The 20599-nt window shown below is 52.2% G+C and overlaps 1 protein-coding gene and 1 long non-coding RNA gene across 9 annotated transcripts in view; one reads left to right on the top strand and one right to left on the bottom strand.

The window, feature by feature from the left end:
• The window catches only part of CUX1 (cut like homeobox 1), a 372800-nt gene that overhangs the window by 247424 nt on the left and 104777 nt on the right, over nucleotides 1-20599 (bottom strand). The gene's annotated exons all lie outside the window — the stretch shown is intronic.
• On the top strand, nucleotides 10072-11541 carry LOC137206754 (uncharacterized). Of its 2 annotated transcripts, none has more exons than XR_010934824.1 (2): nucleotides 10072-10201; nucleotides 11331-11541. It is a non-coding gene; the product is annotated as an uncharacterized lncRNA (long non-coding RNA). The 2 variants fall into 2 exon arrangements; XR_010934823.1 differs by lacking the exon at nucleotides 10072-10201 and adding an exon at nucleotides 10251-10499.

Here is a 20599-nt window from a genome sequence, read left to right as displayed (position 1 = left end):
AGGTCACCACCACGCGTGAGAGAGAAACTGGGTCCTGATCACCCAGCACAGTCGCTGGTCACCATGAATGCTCGGGACATTGGGGCGCAAAAAGGCTCGTCTGAGGAAAGACACAGACACAGGACAGTCACCTCGAAAACCGTGAGGACAGCTCTTGGGGGAAAAGCATCTATAAACCCAGGCACGGCAGTCCTCCCCTCGCATTACTTCTCCCTCTGGCTCCAGCTCCTCCCAAGGACACAGACTGCCTGCTGGAAGTGCCACCTGAGGGGAGCCCTGGCGCCCACTGGGGGAGGGGCAGGGCGGGCCTCGGCCGTCCGCACAGCCGTCCCACCAACATCCTTCCCTCCCTCGACAGCCCTCCACAGGGACACCCCCCACGCACCGGCCTTCTCTCTCTCCTCCTCCCTCTCTTGCTCCATAAGCAATAAAGAGCTTTTCGATCACATCACACACATTACTCCATGTCTTCCCCGTGCCCGAGAGTCCAGCGATACAGGACGGCTCACAACTCCCTGCAGACTATACTTCCCTTCCTCTAGAATGTTCCCCACTTTAAATGCTAGTAGCCAGTGAAAAACACAGGGTCAAGGGTCAAGACAACCCCAAACTACGGAAGGTAAGCTTTTACCCTCTGAGAATAAAACCGTGGAAAAAATAAGAGATGAGCCGTCCATTAAAGGGACTCACGCTAGACCAGGATCTAAAAATGGGTGGCTGAGAAGTCTCAGTCAGTCCAGCTGCGGCGAACTGGGCATGGCCTCTGGGGCCCGATGGGAAGTGAGTTGACCACGCTGGGCTCTGGGAGCAGGTGGCAGCAGGTGGGAGGCGCAGTGGGGCTCTGGTACTGGCGTGGGCACTGGTGGGAGATGCTCTTGCTGCTAGTTGTCTAGCCCAGGCCCCCAGCCACAAAGGCCCTCGGGCCCCCACGAAGCCTGCTGACCTGGATGGATTTCCGTCAGGGACCCGCCTGAAAGGTGGGAGAGCCAGCCTGGAGGAGGTGAGGGAAGGAACCCGCTGACAATGGCACTGGGTCACTGGGCTGCCAGCGAGGCTCCTGTCTGAGTCTGGATGCCTGAATCTACCCTCCAGGGACCTGCCGGCTCGAGATCAACTGGGGGTGGGGTGGGGGGGTGGACTCGCTTCCTGGTCAATATCTCCAGATAACACCCTCTGACGCCCCCTAACTGGAGCAACACCCACTGGGGCAGCTCACCCTGGCGGGTGGAACTCAAATATTATCTTCTCAGATCCCCTAGTTGAAATTAACCTCTCATTCTGCCCCTCACTGCCTTTTATCGGCTTACACTGGTACTGTACCCTATTGTATCTTTAAAAACCACATGTCTGTTCTCAGGTCTGCCCCCTGCCTGGCACTGTGAGGTGCCAAGAGCAGGGACCGATTTGGGACCCAGAGTGCTGGTGTCCAGCGCAGACAACCACCAGTGTCCACGAGAGAGACGCACCCAGAGGTGCTTCCTGGGCTCCTGGCTTCTCCCTAAATCTCAGTAGCAAGTGGTGCATCTTCTCTGCACGTCACCTCCTCTGATCACTGGGAGTTACGTGGATGTCAAGCCTCTGCCACATCAGTAACCGATGCTTACGTGCCCTTACTCTAGGCCACACTCTGCTCTAAATGCCTATCTGCACGGACTCATTAAAAGCACGTGACATGGGCTTCCCTGGTGGCACAGCGGTTGAGAGTCCGCCTGCCGATGCAGGGGACACGGGTTTGTGCCCCGGTCCGGGAAGATCCCACATGCCGCGGAGCGGCTGGGCCCGTGAGCCATGGCCGCTGAGCCTGTGCGTCCGGAGCCTGTGCTCCGCAATGGGAGAGGCCACAACAGTGAGAGGCCCGCGTACCGCAAAAAAAAAAAAAAGCGCGTGACAATGTCCTGGTCACCCCCGTTTTTTCAGTTCAGGACACGGAGGCATGGCGTCCTCAAGTCACTGTGCAGTGAAAGTGCTGGAGCCGGGTGCAAACCAGGGAGCTGGCCCCTCATTCCACACCGGACGGCACCAAGCGCCCTCTTCAATGCTCAGAATGTCCCAATAAAACCAGGTGCCGCGAATTCTTCCTCTCTCAACTCTCACAGTGAAGGTCACGGACAGGGCACCGTTCACGGCCTGAGGAGGACGCTTTTGAAAAGGATGATCCCAATTTTGTAAGCACATTAAAAACTGGAAGAACTACCTTGTATCTTCACTGCATAAAGACGGCAGAGGCCTTCTCTTCCCAGGGATTTGAGACTGCTAAGACCTCAAAACTCGAAGACAGCCCCCAACATGATTAAATACCTAATTTTTATTATGTCCCAACAGACCTGTTTTAGATAGGTCACATTTGTGATGCATTAAAGCTGTATTCTTTGTGGATTCCACTTATAATTGATAGCTCATCAGGGCCCTCCATGGAATCACTGTGGACACAACACTGATGCCCATTCCCACGAACCTGAACATGAGCTGATTACCTCAGGCGGCTGTGGGGGGCTGGCGGACGTCGCAGCTCTTGTGGGATCCACAAAGCTGAGGCAGGAAGGCAACCCTAACTACACGCTGCTGCGTGAGGAGGACACGATTCCTCACACACAGACCTGCCGTCCCCCAGGACGTGCGGAGGCAAAGCGTGGGAACGACTCTCCTCCTCGGCTGGAAATAGGTTCATCGTCGTGCTCTCTGGGGTGGGCCTGACATAGAACAAAAGGTGATAGTGGGCTACCCTGGTGGCACAGTGGTTGAGAGTCCGCCTGCCGATGCAGGGGACATGGGTTCATGCCCCAGTCCGGGAAGATCCCACACGCCGCGGAGCGGCTGGGCCCGTGAGCCATGGCCGCTGAGCCTGCGCGTCCAGAGCCTGTGCTCCGCAACGGGAGAGGCCGCAGCAATGAGAGGCCCGCGTACCGCAAAAAAACAAACAAACAAAAAAAAGGTGTGAGGGCCCTGACGAAGGGCAAAGGTGTGAGGGCCCTGACGAAGGGCAAAGGTGGGGAGGACCCTGATGAAATCCACCGTCACCGTGAAACCTTACACACGCCCACACTCACACCCACACACCGTGAAACCACAACATGACAGCACCATTAAAGTTCACATACACAAAAACACACACACGCACACTCAAATACCATGAAACCACACACACCCCACCACCGTTAAACTCTACGCACACCCACACGTACACCTAATTACCATCAAACCACACACACACACACACACACCCCATCACCATTAAACCACACACACACACCCCATCACCATTAAACCCTACACACACACATACACCTAAATACATGAAACCAGACACACACGCACCCCATAACCATCAAACCACACGCACCCCATCATCACTAAACCCTACACACGCACGCACACACACACACACCACCATTAAACCCTACACACCCACACGTACACCTAAATACCATTAAAGCACACACACACCCCACATCACCATCAAACTTATACACACACCCAAATACCACTAACCCCCCCCCCCACACACACACGTGTTGGGAAGGGAAAGGACCCCTCTCCTCCTGCTTCACAAGCCCTTCTATTTCTTTGGTAGGCTGTAGGAAAGAGATCGCTCTTCTGCTGTGGTCCAAATAAAACTGTCCTCCGTGGGAGGCCTGCAACCAAACAGGTGGGCTGGTAGACGGCTGTGGCCCTTCCAACTCTGACACAACGACAGTCCACTGCCTGGGGACGGTGTGAAGGCACTGAGGCCGGCTTGCTGGATCCTGAGGCTGTGCAAAGTCGTCACAACCACCTGTGCCAGTACTTCCACAGCGTGTCCCGTGGAGCTGAGGCTTCTACATGCAGGTGGGTGTTTTTGTGATCAAACGAGTATGATGGCAAAAGAGAAGGGGAAACTTTGGAGAAAACAAAGCCAGCATTCTCTGCTTTGACTTCTCAGAAGCCGGGTGTGTTTTGAGCCATTCTATGCCCTGAGCCAATACCAGCAATGACAATGACAGCAATAATAATAGCCAACAGGCACCAGGCACCTACCAGGTGCCAGCTACTGTGCTGAGTACTTTACTTGTATGAACCCATCTAATTCTCATAACAACCCAAAGAGGGAAATTATTCACAGCCGAGATGGCTGAGACACAGAGGGGGTTAAGTGCTTGCCCAGGGTCACACAGTAACTGGCAGGACCAGAATCCCCACTTTGCAGCCTTTAACCACAACTCTGCGCTGCCTCCTGGGCATCTGGGGAGCCTGTGTTAAATCCACGGACAAAGCCCCGAGAGAAGGATTAACACCATCGTGGACCGGGCCCTGGTCCTCGGCGCCCAGTGCTTCCTAAAGTCACCTGGTCACTAAGCCTTTCTCCCAGGAACGCCTTTTGCAACTCGGCCTCTTTGGAACACACTTTGGGAAACGGTCATCCAAGCCAGTCTGCTGTTCAGTGTAACAAGAAGAGTGCAGGCCTTGGTCACCAAGACTGGGTCCAAATTCCTGCTCTACCATTTTGTGATTTATCTGTGAGCTTCAGGTTCTTTGAAGGTGACATAGGGACAAAATAAGCCAACCTATATCGCAGGGCTGCAGAGAAGGTAAAGTGAAATTACATGAGTGAAGGGCCGGTTAAGATACTGGCCTGTGCTGATGGGCAATAAGCAACTGGTAGCCTTACCATGGTTACTGTTCCATTTCAGACAGGGAAACTGACAAGTTAGTGGACCAAATCAGGACTGGACCCGGTCTGCCACTCCAGCCCTGACCCTCAGCTTTTCCTTTCTTCCACATAATGTCCACCTGCCTCTGCTCTCCACCCCATAAGCAGCAGCAATGACCTCTGAAGAGTGAGAAGAGGCGAGAGGAATGCCAGTCCCTGGATCTAGGCCCAAAAATGGGGGCAGGATCTGTGTCCGCCTTGTTTGCCATTCCCACCGCACACTGCCCCCGCCCCAGCACCCAGTATGAAGAGATGAAGAAATGAGCGCGGGGATGAGCAATTAACCAACATGGTTTCTCCCCCACCCGATCAGCAGCACAGTACCACTTAAAAGGAGAGGACTGGCTATCCACGTACAGTGAGGCCAGCACACTTTCTGGCACTAAAATTGGTGGCAGGGGTAACGGCTACAGGGAGAATTTTCCTGCGGGGTGAGACAAGGGGATGGTTTTGGAGAAAGTGGCAGGTGACAGCACAGCAGGCACTGGGAAAAACCACAGGATGTAGAGGGCAACAGTCAAGGTAGGAGCAAGAGCCCTAGAGGGGGGTGAAGAGGGAGACCCCAAAGGCAGAAAAGAGGCACACGTGACAGCCACACCTAAACAGGAAGTGCCCCAGGCCAAATCTGAAATCTGAAATGATGACTAATCCTTGTAATGAAAGGGAGGGGTCAAGAATTATGAAAGAGCTGGAGAAACCCACTTCTCCTAGAAAAGAATACTCAGCACACTTCTCCCATCCTTTTATGCGTGCCAGGGGGACACATGAATGCATCCACTTCCACATGCCTGCAAACCGGATTGCATGGCTCACAAGGGCACAACAGAAGATACATAACAATCCGTTATCTCTGGTCTCTACAGGCTGCCGAATACATTCTACACTAAATAGACATTCTAGACATCCTACGCTACATAGAAATGCGAGATTAATACACAATAGCTTTAGCTGAAGTCAGGATCAAATTTCATTACCAAAAAATTTAGGCAGGAGGTCCCAAGAGGGCAGAGCAATTCGAGACTCTGCTAGGGGATATTTCGCTTTGGTCACTACCGTTTCTGTGCAGAGTCCCATTTTCTCTGCCAGATGAAAACAGTGTTGAAGGGAAGACGAACCAGGAAAATATTAAAAAGATGAAATCAATACGTTTGTCCTTTTAGTTCTTCAAGCATCTAATTCTCACCTGTACTGGGTGGGGCAGCGGGGGTGGTGAGGGGCTGTTGTTTTGTTCATGAATTTATCTTTTCGATTACAGAAGTAATGTAAGGGCATGGCAATGTATGCTTAAAGCACAGAAAAGCATAACAAAGACGAAAAATTACTCCAAGTCCCACGCCCTAAGGTACCCACTTACTATTTTGGCATAGATCCTTCAAGTATTTTTTTCTGTGCGTTTCTTTTATAATTGTAATAATATACCCTATATACTCCCTAAGCTGCTTGCTTTGTTGAAGCCTGCCCAGACACTTCACTCCCTCTGCAAACATAATTTTTAATGCTTGTATAACACTTCCGAGAATGGCTACTCCTGGTTGCTTTCTGAAATATACTGCTTTAGTTCTAATATTAATCAGTACGGTGAGCAAACCACTGAACAAACAGACAACAATATGCATACTACAAGTCTCCAAGTGGGGCTAGTGTGCGATGCTTCCCAAATGGTTTGGGCAGATTACATTTTAATGTAAGAATGATAATAACAATAATAACTAATATTTCTAGCTAGCTTAGAGTTTCTAAAGCACTTTCACCTGCATTCAGCTCATTCGAGCCTCACAGCAACCATGTACAGGAGCTCTTTTTCTGTCTACTTCACAGACAGAGAAAACCAAAGATTAGGGGTTAAACGATGTTCCCATGCTCACACTGCCAGAAGTGACATGGGACACAGAGGTGGGACCTGTCACCACTCTCCCGATATCTCTCTCTCTCCCTCCCTCCCTCCCTCCCTCCCGCTCTCTCTCTCTCTCTCCCCCTCCCTCCCCCCCCCACCCCCCCCACCCCACCCCCCCCACCCCCGCTCTCCAGGTCTCTATGTATATGTCTCTATCTACTATACCACTGGTATTTCAAACTCTCTGAATTCCAAGCTCATTCTACATCTATGCCCCCAAATAATCCCTTTTGGATTCTCATTAATGGTGCCACCTACAACAGCCCCAGCCAGGAAGCTCCCTCCTCCCTCACCCCTACATCCAACCACCCCCAAAGCCCAGGCCCCACTACACAGAAAGGCCTTCGCTGAGCTCATCTTCTGTCACAGGGCACAGTGATGGGCAAGTAAGGGGCCTTTAATGTACATCAGGAGGGAGGGATGGATCTTCATACACTGCACACTCTGTCACCACGACACACTGCCTTACAGTGGAAGTAAAGTTGTAAACGCACAGGGAGAAAAAAAATCCTCTGTCGCACTGAATTCTCTTTACGTAACCAGGTTCTTTAAATACAAGATTTTTTTTAAAGAAGTATTAAGGGCTCATTACGAATTTTATCTGAAGCCCCGAGTTCCATAGCTTTTCTTGATAAGAATAAGAATCTTGCAATTAATCATCCAATTAATTTCCAACTCTCCTTTACAAAATGAATCTCATTAGTGAAAACTGGAGTGGGGCAAGACAAACACAGTGAACCTCACTCTAAGCTGAAAAGATAGTGAGCGATGCGATTGACAAGCACATTAGGGTAAACAGAGTTAGTGACCACGGTCCAGAGCGGAAGTGGCGTCTAGCCGAGGCCGGCTTCAACAACCGGGCAGCCGTAAAGTGCTCTCTCAAGTTCATTGCAAGGGGCCAAGCTATTCCACAGCCACTGTGCCAATTTAAGGCGTCTCGACGGCATTCGAGTCTTATTAAAACAGCAAACCTATTCTTTTAAAAAGAAAATTGGTATTCAAAAAGCACTACAGAATTAATCTAGTTATTGCCCTATAAAGAGTCAAGGATGTAACTATGTTTTAAAGGGGCGGGGCTTCCCTGGTGGCGCAGGGGTTGAGAGTCCGCCTGCCGATGCAGGGGACGCGGGTTCGTGCCCCGGTCCGGGAGGATCCCACATGCCGCGGAGCGGCTGGGCCTGTGAGCCATGGCCACTGAGCCTGCGCGTCCGGAGCCTGTGCTCTCCAACGGGAGAGGCCACAACAGTGAGAGGCCCGAGTACCACAAAAAAAAATAATAATAATAAATAAATAAAGGGGCCACGGGTTGTACCATGTTCAAACAGAGAATCCGTCCACAACGAAATCCTCCACAGAAAGTCTCCCCATTAATTAGGCAATGCAAACAGCAGCCTCCCCGAATCAAGCAGGAACAAACAGGAAAGAAAAGAATATACTTCTTGTGGGGCGGGGGGGGGAATACGTGCACACAAAGAAATGAAAGGCAATGCGCTCCACCCTCAGTATAATCAGTTTCAACAGAAATAATTAGAGCTCTTACTTGAGCTTCCATGGTTTCTGCTCCCTGCTCTAAGGGGCGCCGGGGGCGGGGGGAAGGGCAGGGCACCCGGCCTCCTCTGCGCCTGTCCCGGGGCAGGAGCGCCCTCTGCTCTGGAAAAGCCAGGTGCTCGGGGGAACAGAGGAAGCTTCTCCTTCGATGGGGTGGGGTGACAAGGAATAGCAAACAGCACTGGGGGGGGTGAGTTAAAGTGGGGGGGGGGCAGAAAAAGTGGGCGACTCAGAAATGGTGACGCCAGGCGAATGGCCCTGTCACAGCCACACTCCCTCTCCTGTTACACACACACACACGTACACACACACTCAGGTGCAGTGAACATTCTGAAAGAGAGTCTGGTTTTCCTTAAAATAAAGGTATCACCTCCTGATATAAAAAGAACGCTCTCTCGCATAGATGCCCCAGCGAAAGCCTCAGTGTCACCACAGGCTCCCTTTTGGTCGCCCCTCCCACCGAGTCAAGTTTGTCTCCTCAATGCTCTGGACTCTCGCTGCGGCCTCGGCCGGCCCTGAGCTGGCTGGCAGGGGCGACCTTCACCCCTCTGTTCCTCCTGGGTTCCCATGACACCCCGTTTCCACCCTCCCGGAGGCCCCCGCATTGGCAGGCACGCCCTCCCTGACTCCAGCGCTGCGTTTCTCGGCCCCGTGCGCCCCCTCCCACCGCCAGGTCCCAGGCTCCCGGGAGCGGGACTGTTTTTACCCACTTTCACATTGGTCGCACTTCACACGGAGTCTGGCGCACGGCTGGGGCTTCAACCACAATGACAAGAGTAGGAGCGATAACAGCAGATGGTCTGGACCCGTGTTCCCGCCAGGGGCTGGGGGAGTATCTTGTCTCATTTCATCACCCCAACAACTCTAAGAGGCGGACACTCCCATTTTACAGATGGGGACACTGAGATTTAGAGGCTGATATTCTCGCCTTGGGACCACAGTGAGTAAATGGCAGGCTGAGATTCCAGTCTTAACCTGTTTCCCACTTAAAGATGCCTGGTGAACGGGTCACCACATACCAGAGCCTTCCGAAAAGAGTCTTTTCTCTTCTGCAAGAAGTTGAACATTTTTTTATTGTGTTCAAATTAAAGAGTAATAACATTCTCACTACAGAAAATGTGGAGAATATAGAAAGGCATGACAAAGCATTTTTTTTTAAAAAAAAATCAGTCTCAAAAAAAAATCAGTCTCACACCGTCCAGAAATAATCCCTGCTAAGACTCTGAATTATCTTCTTCCAGTCTTTCTTCTACGTACCTATGTACACGAGGCCTTCTGTATACATAATAGGTATTTTTATATATTATGCTGAATGTGTATGTATTCATGTCGTTTATTATTTTTGTTCATTTCTCTTTCATAAAACTAGGGTGATATAGTATCTTAGTTTATATCATGATCGTTTTCCATGTTATTAAATATTCTTGGAGAAGAATATCAGTTACATAATCATTTCATTGAATGAATTTAACATAAATTAACGATTCCTGTCTATTGGACATTAGGCTGCTCCCATGTTTTGTATTATAAACAACTCTATAGTGAGCATTCTTGCTCCCAAAGCTTTGAGCACGTTTCTAATTTTTTTCCCTGAGGGGGGAAAAGAAAACCAGATTGTTGAGTCAATGGAGTATGTTTAAGGTCACAGTTTCCAGAAAGGTCTGAACTAACATTCCTATTAGACCATTTCACAAAGTTTTCTGGGGGAAAAGCTGGATTCCACAATCCATTTGATTTCTTAAAGCTGATCTACTCTACCATCAAGTCATGAACTATCTATTCTTTGGCGAGTCAGGTTACAATTTTGTGTATCTGCTGTTGTAAGCTGATAAGTTAGCTGGTGATAAATATAACCGGTATCTGCAAAAGGCCATTCCCAACCCAGAAATGGAAATGACCTAAGCCTGGCACGGTCGAAGGCGCGGCGTAACGGGGGCCCTGCGATGCTCCTGTCGGACGTGGCTGTGTGCGCAGCATCCCTCCTGTGAGGTGTGGGGAGACGCCCTCGCTTTCCTTTCTGACTTTTAGAAACAGGGCTTGCTTGGCAAGTCCCGGCTGCTTTAGGGTGGAGGGTAGGTCGTGACTCTCAGCTCTGTCGCACGTTGGCCCCCCGTGGGCAGCTTCAAATCCCAGGTCCCAACCTGGGCCCCCAACCTCTGCTGCTCCCTCACATGGCTGCCCTTAGCGGGTCCGGCTCCTCAGCCCCTTCCCAGGCCAACCCCGCTCTGAGCCCTGGGGCCGGGGTGCCTGGTGATGGGGCCAGCAGTCGGCTGCAGCCTGGGACACCTGAGCTGGAGCCCTGGGCCGAGCCGGCTGTTGGGGACGGCAGAGGGAGGCCCAGCTCTGCCGATCACCAGCTCAGGGGCTTGCGTGAGTCTCTCGGTTTCCTCACCTGTGAAGTAGTCAGGAAACTATGCCCGCCTTACAGGGAGTTGTCAAGACTAAGTAAGAGAAGGAATGTAAAGGGCTCAGCGCGGGTTTACTGCCTTCATTACTGACAATGAGAGGCAGTAATGCCAGTGAGAGGCTCCTCCTCCTTCACCCCTTCCCGGTGGCAGCAGAGCCGGGAGCAGGGGACCCAGCAGGGAGAAGGGACAAAGTGGGTCCCACGTTGTCTTCTCCCTTCCAGGATTCTGCACTTAAACAGCTCCCCGGTTAAAATACTCGCGTGTGATCCAGTTTTTACTTGGTGAGACTCCTGGCATCAGCACCAGGGAAGCCAGAGCGCCGTGGAGCTGGGTCCTGCCCAGCAGAGAGCGCGGCACACAGGCCCAGGTGTGCATCCCGGCTTCACCTGCGGACGCCGTGCAACCAGAAGCAAGTCCCTGTCCCTCTAAGCCTCAGCGTCCTCTCCCTACGGGGAGAGCACGGCACCTGCCTTGCAAGGCCGTTTTGCACGTGAAATTAAATAAGACAGCAAGGTACCTGCCTAGACGCCAGGCATTATGCCTGGCAGATAAGAAGGATGGCAGTAATAAAATAATTACAACTAACATTAGTTGAGCCCTTACTTAGAGTCACATTCTGAAAAGATGCTCATTTCACTGGTTAAGTTTTCCAGAACCAAGAGCCTAACACATTTAGGACGTGCTGATCGTGAAGAGAATAAAAGGTCAACGAGAGATGCCAAGCTTTAATTCCAATACTACAGTGATAAGTGAACTAACGCCTTTTTTTTTTTTTTTTTTTTGTATTTTCCAGGAGGAGACTCTTAAAAGTCAAGGCCATGCGTCCACTTCAATCGTCAGTGTCATGAGACAAAACAGGCATCATCAGGTTCAACTGTGTTCTGGCACTGGCCTGAGCCCGGGGCCTCGAGTCCAGCTGATCCAGGCTTTATCTATATTTGGTACATGATGTCAACCCAGAACATCTTATTCCTTCACGTTTAATAAACCAGCTTAAGACATCATTACTCACCACCCCGGTGGATTCATTTTGAAACTCTGAAGGCGGAGAGGGTACACCTCACATTTCTTACTAAAAGAGAAGTAGCTTAACCATCCACTGCTAAAACGTGAACTGCCACAAATATCTTTTTGGGGGGGGGGGCGGTTGTGCAATTCCCACACCAGCTCACTTTATGATTTTTACAGACAAGAAGGTTGAAAACAGATACACAAGAAAGTTTTTTTCTTCTAATAAGCACCTTTCTACAAGAAGCTACCAATTATGAAAACCAGAAATGCATTTAAATGCTTCTTATTGCACCAAGCAGAATGTCAGCCGCTTTTATTTATTGCTTTTATGAAAGGGAGGGAGGGAGAGCAGAGTAAAATTTCCTTTTTCTTCTGTAACGAGGTGAGTCACAATTTCCAAACATCAATCAATCAGTGAGTCACAGGCGGGGAGAGGAGGAAATGACCCAGAGGCTCCCACCGTGAGCCTCTCCAGAACCCGGCCGAGCCAGGAACTCCTGGTGGGGACTCGACTTCCCTGTCCTCGCACCTGGGGACCAGGCGCCTCCGTCAGACACCAAGAGCCACGCCCCAAGCATAGGGTTCATTTGCTCATTGAGCAAACTCAGCAAACATTTCAGGGCGCCCACTGCGTGCTGGGAATACAGAGAAGAATAAAATGGCGCCATCTGAGGAGTCCCCATCCAAGCCACTAACTGCATCATGACACACAGGAGAAGCACGGGCAGGTACAGAAGCGCAGAGGAGGAAAACCCTGCAGGTGGGGCAGTGGTGGGGCCGGGACCAAACATGCTTCCGAGACAGGGAACACCTGGGTTGAGTCATCAATGACTAGAAGTTTGGGACGAGGCCGGCGGCAGCAAGACAACGGAGCTGCCCCAAACGGAAAGGCTCCTGCGCAGACGCGTGGGTTGGGGAAAGGAGGCCACGTTCCAGAACCTACAGGTAGTTCACCTGGAGCACAGAATGTGCTCGCGAGGGAGGGACATTGGACAGAGACCAGCTCTCGAAGGGCCTTCCATCCCTGCTAATGTTGGCTTTGTTCCTGGGGTGTTCCTCAAGTGTGTTCTGTGCTTCTGCATCAGGGGTGCCTCACACCTTAGCTGGCAGGTAGGGCTGGTTAAGATGCAGACTGTGGGGCCACCCCCAGAGCTCCCAATTCATCAGGTCTGGAGCGGGCACAGGTGACGTGATGCTGCGGGTCTGGGACCACACTGGGGACCACTGTTGTGTAAGGGCAGGGCTCAGCATACCCAATCTAGCCCGCGGCCTGTTTTACTTTTCTACATGAAATATTGCTGGACCATGGCCATCAATTCACGTATTATCTATGGCGACTTCCCAGCAGAGTTGAGTAGTTGCAAAGAGACCGGATTGCCCACAAAGCCTATGGTATTTTACCACCTGGCCCTTCACAGTGCAAGTTTGCCAACCAACCCCTGCTGTTGGTTGTTCTAGGTGATTAGGAAAAAACAATGATAATTTTGCACCAGTTCATTTTGGATGATACTGGATTAATCAACGCTCGGCAGGTTTCTTTTCTGCAGGACTTTTCAGAGCCTTTAATAACTTACTTTTCTGGGTGTTCCCAGCAACACAACATTAGTCTGTGAGATGCCACTACAGGATTTTAACGGAGGTTCATCGATAGACTAGTCTCTTAGGAAAACCGCCCAAGGGCAGACAGACTGGAAAGGAATGAAAGCGGAGGTCAGGAGACCAGTTAGATGGTTGCTACGGTAACTACACAGGACGTGACAAGAATATGCACTAGGGCAGGGTTCAGCAAACTTCTTCTGGAAAGGGCCAGAGAGTAAATATTTCTGGCTTTGCAGGCCATGATGTCTCTGTTGCAACTACTCAACTCTGCCCTGGCAGCACAAAAGCAGGCAGACACAACAGGCAAACAAGCGAGTGTGGCCGCGTTCCAATAAAACTTTATTTACAGAGTCTCAGTCTGGGATGATGGATGGTGGCGATGGTTGCACAACCACCTGAATGTTCTTAACACCCCCGGACTGTACGCTCAAAATGGTTAAAATGGTAAATTTTACGTTAGGTATCTTTTATCACAATTAACAAAAACAAAAAACTTTATGGACACAAATTTCTTTTTTTAATTAATTAATTGATTGATCGATTATTTATTTATTTATTTATTTTTGGCTGCATTGGGTCTTCGTTGCTGCGCGCGGGCTTTCTTTAGTTGCGGCGAGCGGGGGCTACTCTTTGTTGCAGTGTGCGGGCTTCTCACTGCAGTGGCTTCTCTTGTTGCAGAGCACGGGCTCTAGGCGCACGGGCTTCAGCAGTCGTGGCACTCGGGCTCAGCAGTTGTTGCATGCAGGCTCTAGAGCGCAGGCTCAGTAGTTGTGGTGCACAGGCTTAGTTGCTCCACGGCACATGGGATCTTCCCGGACCAGGGCTCTAACCCGTGTCCCCTGCATTGGCAGGCGGATTCTTAAGCACTGCACCACCAGGGTAGTCCCGAGAAATTTAAATTTCTTAAGTTTTCATATATCATAACATACTCTTGTTTTCTTTTAACCATTAAAAAACGTAGACACCATTCTTGGCTCGTGGGGCACGCAAACACAGGCGGTGGGCTGGACGTGGTTTGCCGACCCCGGCACAGGGCAGTGGGCACAGAGGAGGCAGCAGATGTGAGAGCCGGTCAGGAGCTCCCATCAGGAACTGGTGACTGACTAGCTGAGGGGGAGGGAGGAATCCGGGCCCCCGTCTCTGGGCTGCTGCGCCCCATCCTCCCCATCAGGGTCTGGGAATTGTGAAAGCAGGCAGGTGGGGTCCAGATGCCCAGCCAGCACGTGAAAGGAAAGGTCTGGGGCTCAAGAGAGAAGCAGGGTCCTGATGGACACGCACGGGGGACACCAGCACCCCCGGACAGGCCCGCACCTCGGCTGCCAGCCCCTGAGGGTCATCGGTCTCCTCCAAGGGTCCCTGTCTGCACCTGGGGACGCCTGCCTTCTCCTTTCAGAAGCCCCTCCCCTCAATGACTGTGCCCTGCGGTCCCCGGCCTAGCAGAAAAAGAAAATAGTCTGTCTTATCCAAAATAAACCATTACCACGCAACCCAGTCAGGGGTTGGGGTTGAATAATGATCAATGCCTCTCAAACCATCTGTAGGGAAGGACGCGCCACAGGTTTCTAAATTTCCAATCTGCTGTGGACTGGTATTTTTATAAAATACAATAAACACGCCACGTGGATGTCACTGCAATATCGAGAGGCTGTGAACGTTTCTTAACGCCTGCTCTGAACCCCTGTGCTTATCTAGTTGCAGGCCAATAACGGCCGTTTCCTGGTTCTCGGGCCGCACTCTGACACACTTTGAGTGGCACACTGGCCTAGATCATGCCTCCTGAAGTTTCTCTGCTGAAAAGAGCAAAATGTACAACCCAACCAGGCCAGCCGGCCCAATCCCCCGGGGACAAGCCTCTCTGGAACGCTGGGGACCTCGCTGTGTGCCAGCAGGAAAACCAACTGTCACTGCCGCCGCACAGACTGGAGGTCGGAGGAGAAGCTGTGGCCGCCCGTCCGGGCGCAGACCAGACCCTCAGCGGTTGCGCTGGCCAGCAAAGCCACCAGAGCGCCCGCCCCAGGGGGCCTCAGGGAGACAGAGGGCTGGGGCCGCTCCCCGCTCTCATTAGGAGATGGGACAACGCGCGCGCACGCACGCCGAAAATCTACAGAACGGGCAACCTTCGCAGGCTGCTCCTTATCTTAAACCCTCACCTTTATTACACAGTCCCAGGGCATTTCGGTCTCCTACGAGACGCTGATCCCTGCAGTGAACCTAGGGCACAGAGGGAATGCACTGCTCACTCCATCGGGGCGGACATGAGTGTTGCATTTAAGAGACGTAATTGCAAATCATCTCAGAAACTGCTCGGCAACTAATTGTCGTTATAATACCAAGTTTACATTGCCAAAATAATGGACAAATATCGCCATGTAATAGAACAGCACAAAAATGGTAATTTTACTATGGAAAGTTGGAACTTGCCATTTCAAATTAGCAGAAGCTGTGAAGTGGGCATTACTGACAATGTGAATATAGTAATTGGGGCTGATTTCTTGGCGCCTGGCCGAATCCGGCTGCCTGGTCCTGTGAGTTAATTATAGCTCTGCTAACGGAGCGGGAACACTTAGCAAAGAGACGCAGAGATAAAACTCTGCTCAGGTCTCTCTACAGATGAGGCAAAATGTGAATGTTTTGGCTAGCGACCTGGTGCAACAGACGTTATTCCCGATTAATATCTTGAGCAGCGGCCCTAAGAAAATACAGACAGTTTCCTGCTAGGGGTCAAAAATCTGCAGAGGCCAAACTTTGTGAGGGTGTCCTCGCTCACCCCAAACCCGTCTTCACACTTTCCGTGCTGTTGATGGAATGGCTGAGTCGGTCATCTTAGCCTACGTCCAAAAATATTTAATTTACGGCTTAAAAAGTTGCCTTTAAAAAAAATTCCAGAAATCAAAATACGGGATTCTTCCCAAATTAGCTCTATCCGCAGACTGAGACAGTTATTTCACTGTAGACTTAAAAAAATAATAATACATCTTTCTTTCAATTTTAGAGATTTGACGGTGTCCTTTCAAATTCAGGACTGGATTCTTTCCCTCCCTCCGCCCGAGGCACTGCCTATCGGGTCCATCAGCACACCCTACACCGATCAGCTCCTTTCTTCAGGAAAGGGGTGGACTCAGGCACAGCACTACCTAATGGATTTGCAGGGAAAACTTTCAAGCCCGGGGTCATTCCTGGGAGAGTGAGATCATTTGGAGTGAAGTTAGTCACGTTTAGGTCTGTCACCAAAGCATCTGAAATAAAGGCTGGTCATCGAGTGCTTGGTCTTCAGACCTGCTTCCATCCTCCTCACCACCGGCACCGTGCCCCCTCAACCCGCCCCGCTGCACACAGGGCCTGTGAGCTGACGCTTTCGTGCTTGCCTTCGCTCTGCACCTCCTGCTTACCGCCGAGCCCGCAGGGAGACTGGTCCAGGAGCGCTGCCTCTTCGGGCTGACTTGACACGCGCCCCAGCCGTCCCTGGCTGCAGCCTAGGGTTAGGGGAACCAGTCTGGACTCCAGCTGAAGGCCCAGGGCAAGCTCTCTCTGTACAGCTAAGACTCCAAGGCCCGCCTCGGATGACCACAGGGGATGCATGCGACGGCCCAGCACCGCCCTTGGCTTTGGGGCTCAGCAAACGAGACCCTTCCTTTCTCCTGCCCCTTTGCATTACAGTCTGGCCCACTCCCCACCCGCCTCAAAACTCCAAATCTAACACTCGCTCTGCAGCGTTTGCCACCACCGCAAACCCTCCTGAAACCCTCCTCTTCCTAAGCAGCCCCGCCTTGGTCCTCAGAGCTTCCCCCCGACTCGCCGGCCGCTTCACCACTGCTCTCGCGTCTATGTCTCACGCTAGAAAAGGCCAGCCCCTCCCCGGTCCCCAACCACTGGCTTCATCTGGGGCCTCCCTTGCCATCCCCTTCCAAACCCACAACTCTACTTTGCCTCCCTCCGAGTCCCAGCCCTCTGGCCCAGTGGGGAAAGATCTAGAACTCATTCTTTGTGAAAGCAAATGTGTCAGCTTGACTCCCAAGCCACTCCTTTCACCTCTGGTGTTCCCAGCCTCAAGGGACACAGCCAACACTGTCACCCAGACCCAAGGGAAGGAAGCAAGGAAGACACATGCCCCAGACGTGACCTCCAGAGTCAGAACGGTGCTCCTGTGCGCAGCGGGTCAGGACCACAGACACGCCGACCTACCTGAGCCTGGCCCAGGCCAGCCCCTGCAGCTCCTCTTTCAGGCCCGCAGCCCAGGGGTTCAGAATCATGTGGATTCTGCCCATTTCTTCCACTGTCCAGTTCCTCCCCTCGGTATCCCCAGCCCCAGCCAGAATCAGGCTCTCAGGATGCTCCCAGGAGACCCTACTCCCAGGCAGAACATCAGCCCCTGGTACCCCAGCCCCGAGCACAGCGCCTGGCACAGAGAGGGCACTCATTAGAGACACGGTTCCCATGAGTTCTTGTGCAATTTTAAATAGCAATAAATTAACTCCTGGATATAATTTACAAAATGCAACAAACAGAGAGGGAATTTACTCACAATTTAAAGCAAATTATTAATGACTGTTTTGATTTATTCTATTTTCCTGGCATGAACTCTAAATTCCATTGCCTAGCTTCAGCCGTGTTATGCTTTGTATCTCAATGATAGTGGATGTGTCGAAAGCAAACAGATCCTGGAGCTAAACCCTCAGAACTGGGGCCCGGCTTGGGTTGGAGCGGGCTGTGGTCCAAGTCCTTGGGTGGCTCTGCCCCGCATGCTCGGGACGGCCCATGCCGACCCCCTTCCTGGCACACACCCAGCACCTGCCCCAGGGCTCGGTAGTTTCCGGGCGACTGTGAGCTGAATGGGAAGTTCCAAAGCTGGCTCGGGGGTTGGGGACGGCACCCAGGAGTGACAGCACTTTGCAAAAGTGCACTGCTTTTTGCAGCCACGCGGCATTCGGCTTTAACTCTGGGTAATGGAAGGAGCGGGGCTGACCTTGACCCACATGCTCTTCGCCAGGCCAGCCTGTAGTGCCTCGCTCCAGAAAAGAGGCTCCCTCATCTTGCAGCTGGCAGGCACAAGCGTGGGTGGGGGGCTCCGGCTCTCCCAGGAGCAACCTGGCCACAGCCGCCTGCTCTCTGGGGAGACCGGGGTGTCCGCTGGAGGCCGCTGGGACCCTGGAAGAGTCAGAGCACCAACCAACAGGCACGGGGTTTTATTAAAAACAAAAGCAGAATCACCAACAGACAGACACACGGAGGCAGATGACGACGAGGCGGGGGTGCGCACACAGCACGCTCGCTCAGTGGGAAGATTCTGGCCCAGCTGCAGGGCTCGATTTAATAACTCACTGAAGTGCACCCATGAGCAGCTCCCCATTCCCCTCACCTGTGGAGGAAGAGGGGTGGACCAGGTCACTGGGCTCAACTGGGGGTTCAGGGGCCACCACTGGAAAGCAGAGGTGAGTCTGGGCAGAACAGAGAGCTCCTAACAGTGACGGGTCACTCTCCTCGGCTGCCGTGAGTCCGTCTGCCCAGAGCACCCATCTCCCTGGGGCCCTGGGCCGGTGAGCTGGCCTGTGACACCAAGTGTTTTCCAGCCTCGTTCCCCAGCTCCCAGCGGGTAGGCTTAGGTAACTGCTACCACTAAGACGGCGGGGGTGCATCACCTACAGCTAATGCCATCCTATCACTGAGCAACACCCTCCTCGGGAAAAGCAGGCGTTTCCCACCATTCTGGGGCCGCGGGAGCTGCAGACCAGCAGGCTCCGAGGGCCCCTCCCGCTCTAACACGGAGGCCCCTCTCACTCAGCCAGCCCTACTGCCTACCGCCCCCTTTCTGGAAAGAGCCACCGGGAGGGGCTGGCGCCGTCCCTTCCTGCGGGGACAGGGCCCCCTCCCATGCCTCTGGCAGTCAATTACTTGCTCTCCGGGCCTGGGTCACTCACACCTGGGAATGGCCGAGCCCAGTAACCGAAGGAAAAAGCAAGCATTCTTTCCTGAGTCAGGGCACTAATGGAGGTTTTGGCAAGAACCCGCGGGTGGCTCACGCTGTCATGTTGTGTGATTAGACACGGTTTACTTAAAATAACAAGCAACCTGAACTTCCACCAAGAGGAGACTGGCTAAATGCACCTGGGGGGAGCCAAGCACTGGCGCACTACATAGCCGTGAAAAGTGCAGGCTGGCCAGGCCAGGGCAGACCCACCGGACAGACGTCCCCAACACACGAGCTCGCAGAAGAGCACGTAAGCGGCAGGACCCCGGGGTCCCTGGCACACAGTCGGCGCCTTTTAATATCACTGAGCAGAACTGAGCCTGGGTGTGCACGTAAGCACAGAGACGTCCGAAACGCTGTTTGCGAAATGCTAACGGTGGCGAGCTCGGGACGGCAGAATTTAGGGTGACTCTGTTTCTTCATTAATTGAATGTTTTACAACTGGCCCCTAACGATGAGGAAAAAACGAAACTCCCTCCCCCCGCTGCCCCACCCGCATTCTGAAAAGGCAAAGGTGTGCTCTATAGGTGGTGCTCTATACAGATTTCCACGCACCACTGCAGGGCAGCACGAAGACACAATCAACAAAAAGGTGCAATCAGGTGTCTGTGTAAAAGGCAAGAGCATTAGCCATATTTCCACAAGTTACTTATTCACCTCTTTTAATGGTATTTATTGAATGCCTATGTGGCAGGCACTGCGCTGTGTTTACGGCAGTGACCAAAATACATTCTGAACCTCCAAAGGCCAACAGGTGCCCACAAACCTATCACTGCCTTTTTTAAAAAAACGAAAATTCAAACTGTTAGAGGACATTGCTCCCACCGACATCTGGCCCCGCTACTCCTTTCACCCCCAATATCTCTGAGCCTGGCTCTCAATTAGCATCCTGCCTATGCCGCGTAATACTGAAAAGAGCCCACCGGAGAGAAAACACCGAAACTGGGCCAGAAGATGCCCCAAGAATGGCTGAGCTCAGCCACATGCGTGTCGGAAAGCATCACTTAACTTTTCCAGATTAGATGAATTGTTCATTTTCCTGCAGCTCAGTATATAAGCATTTACCAGGTTGGGAAGGAAAGCAAATGTTCCCCAGACACCTGTGCACAGGGTGCTAAGCGACATTGAGCAGGGAAGCGACCTTGATTATTTAATCACAGCCACCGTAAGGAGGACAGATTCCCATCCAGGTTGAACTGAGTTGCAGAGACGTTAAGTGATAGACCAGCAGCAGGTGGAGGCAACATTTGGACCCAGGACTGTGTTGCTCCAAAGCCCCCCCCCCCCCACACACACACACTACACAACGTACACCGCACGCTGGCTCTCAGAGGGCCAGGGGTGCATCACCAGCCGCCAGCTGCTAACGAGAAGAGGAGAACCGACAGCAGGGGAGGGAAAGAGCAGGGTCCTGGGGTGGCCGGTGGAGGGGGGCAAAGATGCTGCTCACTTTCTGCCCTAAGACAGGTGGTTGGCAGAGTGATCGG

Source organism: Pseudorca crassidens, chromosome 15 (genome assembly GCF_039906515.1).
Source record: "Pseudorca crassidens isolate mPseCra1 chromosome 15, mPseCra1.hap1, whole genome shotgun sequence".
NCBI lineage: Eukaryota > Metazoa > Chordata > Mammalia > Artiodactyla > Delphinidae > Pseudorca > Pseudorca crassidens.
Note: the sequence above shows the minus strand (reverse complement) of the source record. Positions and strands in the feature narration are given on the sequence as shown.